The following is a 10,139-nucleotide window of genomic DNA, read 5'->3' on the forward strand; positions in this document are numbered from 1 at the left end:
TGTGGAGGAGAAATGGAGTACATTTAAAGGGGAAATTTTAAGAGTACAGAATCTTTATGTCCCTGTTCGGTTGAAAGGAAATAGTAAAAATTGGAAAGAGCCATGGTTTTCAAGGGAAATTGGACACTTGGTTCGGAAAAAGAGGGAGATCTACAATAATTATAGGCAGCATGGAGTAAATGAAGTGCTTGAGGAGTATAAAGAATGTAAAAAGAATCTTAAGAAAGAAATTAGAAAAGCTAAAAGAAGATATGAGGTTGCTTTGGCAAGTAAGGTGAAAGTAAATCCAAAGGGTTTCTACAGCTATATTAATAGCAAAAGGATAACGAGGGATAAAATTGGTCCATTAGAGAGTCAAAGTGGACAGCTATCTGCAGAGCCAAAAGAGATGGGGGAGATATTGAACAATTTCTTTTCTTCGGTATTCACCAAGGAGAAGGATATTGAATTATGTGAGGTAAGGGAAACAAATAGAGTAGCTATGGAAACTATGAGATTCAAAGAAGAGGAAGTACTGACACTTTTGAGAAATATAAAAGTGGATAAGTCTCCAGGTCCGGACAGGATATTCCCTAGGACATTGAGGGAAGTTAGTGTAGAAATAGCAGGGGCTATGACAGAAATATTTCAAATGTCATTAGAAACGGGAATAGTACCGGAGGATTGGCGTACTGCGCATGTTGTTCCATTGTTTAAAAAGGGGTCTAAGAGTAAACCTAGCAATTATAGACCTGTTAGTTTGACGTCAGTGGTGGGCAAATTAATGGAAACGATACTTAGAGATAATATATATAAACATCTGGATAAACAGGGTCTGATTAGGAACAGTCAACATGGATTTGTGCCTGGAAGGTCATGTTTGACTAATCTTCTTGAATTTTTTGAAGAGGTTACTCGGGAAATTGATGAGGGTAAAGCAGTGGATGTTGTATATATGGACTTCAGTAAGGCCTTTGACAAGGTTCCTCATGGAAGGTTGGTTAAGAAGGTTCAATGGTTGGGTATTAATGGTGGAGTAGCAAGATGGATTCAACAGTGGCTGAATGGGAGATGCCAGAGAGTAATGGTGGATGGTTGTTTGTCAGGTTGGACGCCAGTGACTAGTGGGGTGCCACAGGGATCTGTGTTGGGTCCACTGTTGTTTGTCATGTACATCAATGATCTGGATGATGGTGTGGTAAATTGGATTAGTAAGTATGCAGATGATACTAAGATAGGTGGGGTTGTGGATAATGAAGTAGATTTTCAAAGTCTACAGAGAGATTTATGCCAGTTGGAAGGGTGGACTGAAAGATGGCAGATGGAGTTTAATGCTGATAAGTGTGAGGTGATACATCTTGGCAGGACAAATCAAAATAGGACGTACATGGTAAATGGTAGGGAATTGAAGAATGCAGGTGAACAGAGGGATCTGGGAATAACTGTGCACAGTTCCCTGAAAGTGGAATCTCATGTAGATAGGGTGGTAAATAAAGCTTTTGGTGTGCTGGCCTTTATAAATCAGAGCATTGAGTATAGAAGTTGGGATGTAATGTTAAATTTGTACAAGGCATTGGTGCGGCCAATTCTGGAGTATGGGGTACAATTTTGGTCGCCTAATTATAGGAAGGATGTCAACAAAATAGAGAGAGTACAGAGGAGATTTACTAGAATGTTGCCTGGGTTTCAGCAACTAAGTTACAAAGAAAGGTTGAACAAGTTAGGGCTTTATTCTTTGGAGCGCAGGAGGTTAAGGGGGGACTTGATAGAGGTCTTTAAAATGATGAGAGGGATAGACAGAGTTGACGTGGATAAGCTTTTCCCACTGAGAGTAGTGAAGATTCAAACAAGGGGACATGGCTTGAGAATTAAGGGACAGAAGTTTAGGGGTAACATGAGGGGGAACTTCTTTACTCAGAGAGTGGTGGCTGTGTGGAATGAGCTTCCAGGGAAGGTGTTGGAGGCAGGTTCATTTTTTATCATTTAAAAATAAATTGGATAGTTATATGGACGGGAAAGGAATGGAGGGTTATGGTCTGAGCGCAGGTATATGGGACTAGGGGAGAATACGTGTTCGGCACGGACTAGAAGGGTCGAGATGGCCTGTTTCCGTGCTGTAATTGTTATATGGTTATATGGTTATATGACTTGCCTTGATTTTATCTTGCACTAAATATTGTCCCCTTTATCTTGCATCTTTACACCGTGGACAGCTTGATCATGTATAGTCTTTCCTCTGACTGATTAGCATGCAACAAAACAGCTTTTCACTATACTTCGGTACACGTGACAACAATACATAAACCAAACTATAAATCAAACATCTTCAGGCATTGAAAAGCTGAAATTATAAAAAGAAAACTGGAAATACTCCACAAATCAAATAACAAACGTGGAGACAAACAGTTAACAGTTCAAATGGCCCTTGAACAAGGACATGTTGTAAATCAAATAAATTTAAAAACAGACACAAATTACTGGAGTGACTCAGCCGGTCAAGCAGCATCCCTGGAGAATATGGATAGGTGACGTGTCAGGTCAGGACCCTTCTTCAGATTAATTGTAAAAACAGGTTTGATTTCTAATATTTTCCCATTCTGATGATTGTTCATAAACCTGAAACCTTAACATTGTTAAGGAGACTGAAGAAAGGTCCTAAGCAAGAAACGTCACCGATCCATTTTCTCCAGAGATGCTACCTGACCTGCTGAGTTACTGCAGCCTTTTGTGTCTATCTTTGGTATAAACCAGCATCTGCGATTCCTTTTTATTACAACCTTAACGCTGTCCTTTACTTCTTTGCTGCAGCATTTTCTACTGCATTATGTCGAGTTCATGTATGATCGCATTTGAAGTACTCTGCACACCATGAGTCTTCACACCCATCACCTTAGATGCAACAAAGGTTGACTAATTTCAGGGTGAGATGTGCTCTCCTATGAAGACATGAGGCAGAATAATGCATATATGTTCTGGACAAATGAGATTATCTCACTTAAATAGGCAGGACACAGAGTGCTGGAGTAACTCAGCGGGTCAGGCAGCATCTGTGGAGAACATGGATAGGTGACGTTTCACAGAGTGCTGGAGTAACTCAGCGGGTCAGGCAGCATCTGTGGAGAACATGGACAGGTGACGTTTCAGAGTGCTGGAGTAGCTCAGCGGGTCAGGCAGCATCTCTGGAGAACATGGATACGTGACGTCTCAGAGTGCTGGAGTAACTCAGCGGGTCAGGCAGCATCTCTGGAAAACATGGATACGTGACCTCAGAGTGCTGGAGTAACTCAGCGGGTCAGGCAGCATCTCTGGAGAAAATAGATAGGTGACGTTTCGAGTCCGGATGCTTCTTCAGTCTGAAGGTGGGTCCCAACACGAAAAGTCCCCTATCCATGTTCTTCAGAGATACTGCCTGACCCGCTGAGTTAGTGCCTTTTTTGTAAAGCTGCAGTTCCTTGTTTCTACAACAGACTAAAAGTACTAGCCAAGACACAAAATGCTTGGAGTAACTCAGCGGGATAGGCAGCATCTCTGGAGAGAAGGAATGGGTGACATTTCTGGTCGAGACCCTTCTTCAGACTGTTCAGGCCTTCCTGATAAACACCCACATCTGTGGTGAATCTGTGGAAGTCATTGCCAGAATAGGCTGTGGAGACCAAGTCAATGGGTATTTTTGCATGAGTACGGGTGTCAGGAGTTATGGAGTGAAGGCAAGAGAATGGGGTTAGGAAGGAGAGATAGATCAGCCATGATTGAATGGCGGAGTAGATGGGCCAAACGGCCTAATTCTGCTCCTATCACTGATGAACATCCCTTGCCTAGAATATACAAGAGCTAAACCTGGATTGCACTTAATAGCTGCTAGCATCAGCAAAATTGAATGTGCTCCCCAAATAACCAAATTATGTTAAATAACCATTAGATTTCTCTCCGCAACAATCCGTATGAAATTGGAATTTTCCTCATTATGATTTACCTTCTGCAAAATTCCTGCAAAAAAAATAAATTAATTGCCATGAAATAATTGAGCATATTAGTGTTTTTGCAGAGCTAGGAATTAAAGATCCCCAACTCTATATATGTTTCCAATTCATAGGGCTCTGTGCTGGAAGTGCTGAAGACTAAATCTGACCCCATGTCAGACTAAGACGATGTATTCTTTTATTAATACTGCAATTTTATCATCTTGCAAACCAAATCCTAGTCAACCTTGTGTTTCTGGTTGTGAATTATTATAGACAATAGACAATAGGTGCAGGAGTAGGCCATTCGGCACTTCGAGCCAGCACTGCCATTCAATGTGATCATGGCTAATCATCCACAATCAGTACCCCATTCCTGCTTTCTCCCCATATCCCCTGACTCCGCTATCTTTAATAGCCCTATCTAGCTCTCTTGAAAGTATCCAGAGAACCGGCCTCCACTGCCCTCTGAGGCAGAGAATTCCACAGACTCACAACTCTCTGTGTGAAAAAGTGTTTCCTCATCTCCGTTCTAAATGGCTTACCCCATATTCTTAAACTGTGGCCCCTGGTTCTGGACTCCCCCAACATCGGGAACATGTTTCCTGCCTCTAGCGTGCCCAAACCCTTAATAATCTTACATATTTCAATAAGATGCCCTCTCATCCTTCTAAATGCCAGAGTATACAAGCCAAGGCATTGCATTCTCTCAGCATATGACAGTCCCGCCATCCCGGGAATTGTTGATACGCAGGCAAGTTCTGCAAAATGCATACAAGATGGCCCCACACCCATTGATGACTGAATGACCAGTTAACCTGCTGTTGGTAATGGTCATAAAGTCATAGAGTGATACAGCATGGAAACAGGCCCTTCGGCTCAACTAGCCCACATCGACCAACATGTCCCATCAACACAAGTCTCACCTGCCTGCATTTAGCCCATATCCTTCCAAACGTGTTGTATCCACGCATCTGTCTAAATGTTTCTTAAGCGTTGCGATAGCATCTGCCTCAACTACCTCCCCCGGCAGCATGTTCCATACTCCTACCACCTTTTGTGTGAATAAGATGCTCCTTAGGTTACTTTTAAATCATCTTAAACCTATGTCCTCTGGTTCCCGATTCCCCTACTCTGGGCAAGAGACTCTGTCCATTTACCCGATCTATTCCTCTCATGATTTTGTACAACTCTAGAAGATCACCCCCCATCCTCCTGCGCTCCAGGGAATAAAGTCCTAGCCTGCTCAACCTCTTCCTGTAGCTCAGGCCTTCGACATGGCAATATCCTCGTAAATCTTCTCTGCACCCTTTCCAGCTTTCCAACATCTTTGCTATAACATGGTGCCTAAAACAGAACACAATACTTTAAATACAGCCTCTCCCAACGTCTTATTCAACCGCAACATGTTGTGAGAGAATAAGATAACAAAGAACAAGAATTCCCTGTGATGTTTCAGTATGTCTTTAAAGGAGAAAAACGTGAAGAAATGTCATTTAACAAAGCGTTCCACAAGCATGGAATACTTCTTCATGGAATGTAGTTAAGAAAGAGACCTTTTTATTAAGGAAAAGTTAAATAAATGTAGACTACTGAAGATGCAAGGCTGTTGGGAAGAGCAGGATGGAGGCAGCAGCATGGAAACTGGCTCTCATGTCCACCGAGTCCTAGCCAGCTATCGATGACCCGTTCACACTAGTTCAATGTTGTCCCACTTTCTCATACACTCGAGGCAATTTTCAGAGACCTGTTAACCTACAATCCCGCGCGCCTTTGGGATGCTTGTGGAAACCGGAGCACCCAGAAGAAACCCGCGCGGTCACAAAGAGACCGTGCAAACTCCACACCGACAGCGCCCGAGAGCAGGATCGAATCTGGGTCTCTGGGCACAGTGGGGCGGCAGGTCTACCAGCTGCGCCACGGTGTGCCACCCGCATCCTCTGGTGCTTTGTTGTCTTATTCAAATACAGCATCTGACAATGGAGGTGGTGTGCGGAAGTAAATTTCCATAAACTCCAACCTGGCACAAAGAGAATGGCCCAACTCAATTTAATTTAGTCGATTGTCAAGTGTACAGTGAAAAGCTTTGGTCAAATTTAATCAAAGCATAGATGAAATAGAGAAATCACAGAAGTCCCAGGTTTACAATTCTATGGCAAATCCGCCATTTTAGTGAGATTGTCAGGAAAGAAGATGTGCAGAGAGATAGTCATAGAGTCATGAGATGGAAGTCAGAACATTCTAAATTGTCCTCAGGCTCCCTGGACTGGTCAATATTTATTACCCAATTAAAACTGTTGTTCAGTTCAGTTTATTGTCACGTGTACAGTGAAAAGCTTCTGTTACGTGTTAACCAGTCAACGGAAATGCAGTTGGCAATACCCGTGATTAAAATCAAGTCACTTAATAATAATAATAATGGATGGGATTTATATAGCGCCTTTCTAATACTCAAGGCGCTTTACATCGCATTATTCATTCACTCCTCAGTCACACTCGGTGGTGGTAAGCTACTTCTGTAGCCACAGCTGCCCTGGGGCAGACTGACGGAAGCGTGGCTGCCATTCTGCGCCTACGGCCCCTCCGACCACCACCAATCACTCACACACATTCACACACAGGCAAAGGTGGGTGAAGTGTCTTGCCCAAGGACACAACGACAGTGTGCACTCCAAGCGGGATTCGAACCGGCTACCTTCCGGTCGCCAGCCGAACACTTAGCCCATTGTGCCATCTGTCGTCTAAGTAGTTACATCTAAGTAGTTTATTTTAGTTTAGTTTATTGTCACATATACTGAGGTACAATGAAAAGCTGTTGTTAAAATGCTTTCAATATGCATACAAAGATAAACACAAAAAGCTGGAGTAACTCAGCGGGACAGGCAGCATCTCTGGAGAGAAGGAATGGGTGACTTTTCGGGTCGAGACCCTTCTTCAGACAAAGATGAGTTGTCATACAAGGGTGGAATTCATTGCCACGGAAGGCTGTGGGGGCCAAGTCGATGTATATTGTTAAGGTGGAGATTGATAAGATTCTTGATTACATTGGGATTACTATGATGGGGACAAGGCAGAAGAATGGGGTTGAGAGGGAAAGATAGATCAGCCATGATTGACTGGCGGAGTAGACTCGATGGGCCGAGTGGTCTAATAACGTTTGAACTTATATCATCGGTTGACCAGAACATGTCTTTGCCAGGGGAAATAAAAATGTCAGTGGAAATCAACATGGATACAATGTGGAAACAAAGAACTGCAGATGCTAGTTTATTTTTTAAAAAGACACAAAGTGCTGGAGTAAGTCAGCAGTCAGGCAGCATCTCTGAAGATTATGGAGGGGTGATTGCTTCCGGTTGGGACCCTTCTTCAGAGTGATTCAAAACTTGAACGATGTATTTTGGTACTACCGGTATGAGATGGACTTCTTACCCTATTCAATTGTTAAAAGCCCAATGTAGTCATACGCCTAATCAAAAGGTTAGTTGCATAACTAAATACAGTTACTCATAACACGGTGAAGTAGGTTTTGCTTAGTGGGCCAGAACAAAATGGCATAGAATAAAAATGTGGGCAGGTAATTGTCATATCAGATTTTGACAACACAAAGGCCTTGCAGAAATTCTTTCGTCATAAACTGTTGTTGAAGCAAAGACCATTTCTAAACCAGGGGATGTGTAGGAAGGAACTGCAGATGCTGGTTTACACCGAAGATAGACACAAAATGCTGGAGTAACTCAGTGGGTCAGGCAGCATCTCTGGAGAAAAGTAATGGGTGACATTTCGGGTTGAGACCCTGCTTTGGACCGAGAGTCAGGGGGGAGCGAAACTAGGGGTATGAAAAGCTTCCGAACAAATCAGAGCCGGTGACCAAATCACCAATGACCAAGGAAAAGGTGGAGCCCACAATGGTTCATTGTTGGCTATGGAAGAGGTGATAATAAAGGGATATATGGATACGAACAGTGGAACGTGCAGGACAACTAGGGTGTAGGAGGGGCGGAGAGAGAGGGAATGTAAAGGCAACTTGAAATTAGAGAAATCAATATTCATACCAGCAAAATATGAGGTGCTGTTCCACCAATTTGCGTGTGGCCTCACTGACAGTGGAGGAGGCCCAGGACAGAAAGGTCGGTATGGGAATGGGAGTTAAAATGTTTGGCAGCTGGGAATCTAAAAGAGAAATGTTTGAACTCAGCTATGATTGAATGGCGAAGTAGGCTTGATGGGCCAAATGACCTAATTCTGCTCCTGTCACATGAAAAAATGGGGAAAGTAATAGATATAGAGATATTGCAGTATTATGAGACTTTACAATGACAAAGTAATGGCTTGCCTGCATTAAAATAATTCTAGGATTGTATTTTATGACTGGTAGCATTAATCATCCTTTCTCTCTTCACCTGGAGTCGAGTGAATCAGAGACACCATGATGCGAAGAAACAATTATTAATATGCTATACCTTTAAACCGGAGATGGTTGAAATAAGCCATGATTAAATGGCAGAGTAGACTCGATGGGCCAAATTCTGCTCCTATAACTCATGAACGGGAAGAAGGGAAACATTTAAAGGATATGAATATATCCTGGATAGAGTGGGTGGAGAGGATGTTTCCACTAGTGAGAAGGTCTAGTTGCAGTTCAGTTCAGTTTATGACCAGAGGTTCAAGTTCAAGATTCAAGAGAGTTTATTGTCATGTGTCCCTGATAGGACAATGAAATTCTTGCTTTGCTTTAGCACTTCACAGTTATGGTATATGGACAGCTTCACATTTAAAGGACGTTCCTTTAAGAAGGAGATGAGGAATTTCTTTAGTCAGAGCGTGGTGAATTTGTGGAATTCATTGCCAAAGAAGGCTGTGGTGGCCAAGTCAATGGATATTCTTTAAGGCAGAGATAGACGAGATTCTTGATTAGCACGGGTTTCAGGGGTTATGGGGAGAAGGCAGGAGAATGTTTTTTTTATTTTTTATTTTAAATTTTATTTTATTAGAAGTACAATAGTATGGTACCATAGATACCTAGTATATATTGACATGTTACATTTCATGTACAGCTTCTTATTTATTTATTTATTTATTTATTTTAACAGTAAAAAGGAGACAGAAAGAGAATAGAAAAGAAATAGAGAGGTGTGTGATACTGAAAAGCGAGGAACATTAAAGGAGAAGAGAAAGAAAATAGAGAGAAAAGAAGAAGAGGTAGAAAGCAGAAGAATGAAGGAGAGATAGCTGTTCATTATTCTTGACCACCATTCACCAGGAGAATGGGGTTGAGTGGGAAAGCTAGATCAACCATGATTGAATGGTGGAGTAAACTTGATGGGCTGAATGTCCTAATTCTGCTCCTACCACTTATGACCTTATAATGCAGTACTATGGGACTTTACACAATGAGAGATACCCAGGTAATGTTCACCAAGTAATGGCTAGCTTGCACTAAAGCAATTCTAGGATTTTATTTTATGATTGGAGTCGAGTCAATTAGACACCATGATGCTAAGGAATAATTATTAATATGCTGTACGTTTAAACCAGAGCTGGTTGAAATCAGCCATGATTAAATGGCAGAGTCGATTCGATGGGCCGAATGGCTTAATTCTGTTCCTGCGACTTATGGACATGACAAAAGGGGAAAATTAAAGGATATGGAGATATTGCAGTATTATGGTGCTTTACAATGAGGGATACCTGGGTAATGTTGACAATCTAATAGCTTGCTCGCACAAAAACAATTCTACAATTTTATTTTGACGACTAGTAACATCAATCATCTCCTCACGTGGAGTCGAGCAATTTAGACACACCATGATACCGAGGAACAATTATTAATACATAATAATACTGCCTGTCCCGCTGAGTTACTCCAGCTTTTTGTGTCTATCTTCAGTTTAAACCAGCATCTGCAGTTCATTCTTATACAATGCCCTCCATAATGTTTGGGACAAAGATCCATCATTTATATATTTGCCTCTGTACTTCACAATTTGAGATTTGTAATAGAAAAAACAAAATCACATGTGGTTAAAGTGCACATTGTCAGATTTTATTAAAGGGTATTTTTATACATTTTGGTTTCACCATGTAGAAATTAGAGCAGTGTTTATACATAGTCCCGTCATTTCAGGGCACCATCATGTTTAGGACACATGGCTTCATAGGTGTTTGGAATTGCTCAGGTGGGTTTAATTGCCTCCTTAATGC

The 10,139-nt window shown here is 41.9% G+C and overlaps 1 protein-coding gene across 1 annotated transcript in view; it reads right to left on the reverse strand.

Moving 5' to 3' along the window:
* Positions 1-10,139, reverse strand: part of c2h18orf21 (chromosome 2 C18orf21 homolog) — a 64,220-nt gene that overhangs the window by 20,440 nt on the left and 33,641 nt on the right. The gene's annotated exons all lie outside the window — the stretch shown is intronic.

This window comes from Amblyraja radiata, chromosome 2, assembly GCF_010909765.2.
Source record: "Amblyraja radiata isolate CabotCenter1 chromosome 2, sAmbRad1.1.pri, whole genome shotgun sequence".
NCBI lineage: Eukaryota > Metazoa > Chordata > Chondrichthyes > Rajiformes > Rajidae > Amblyraja > Amblyraja radiata.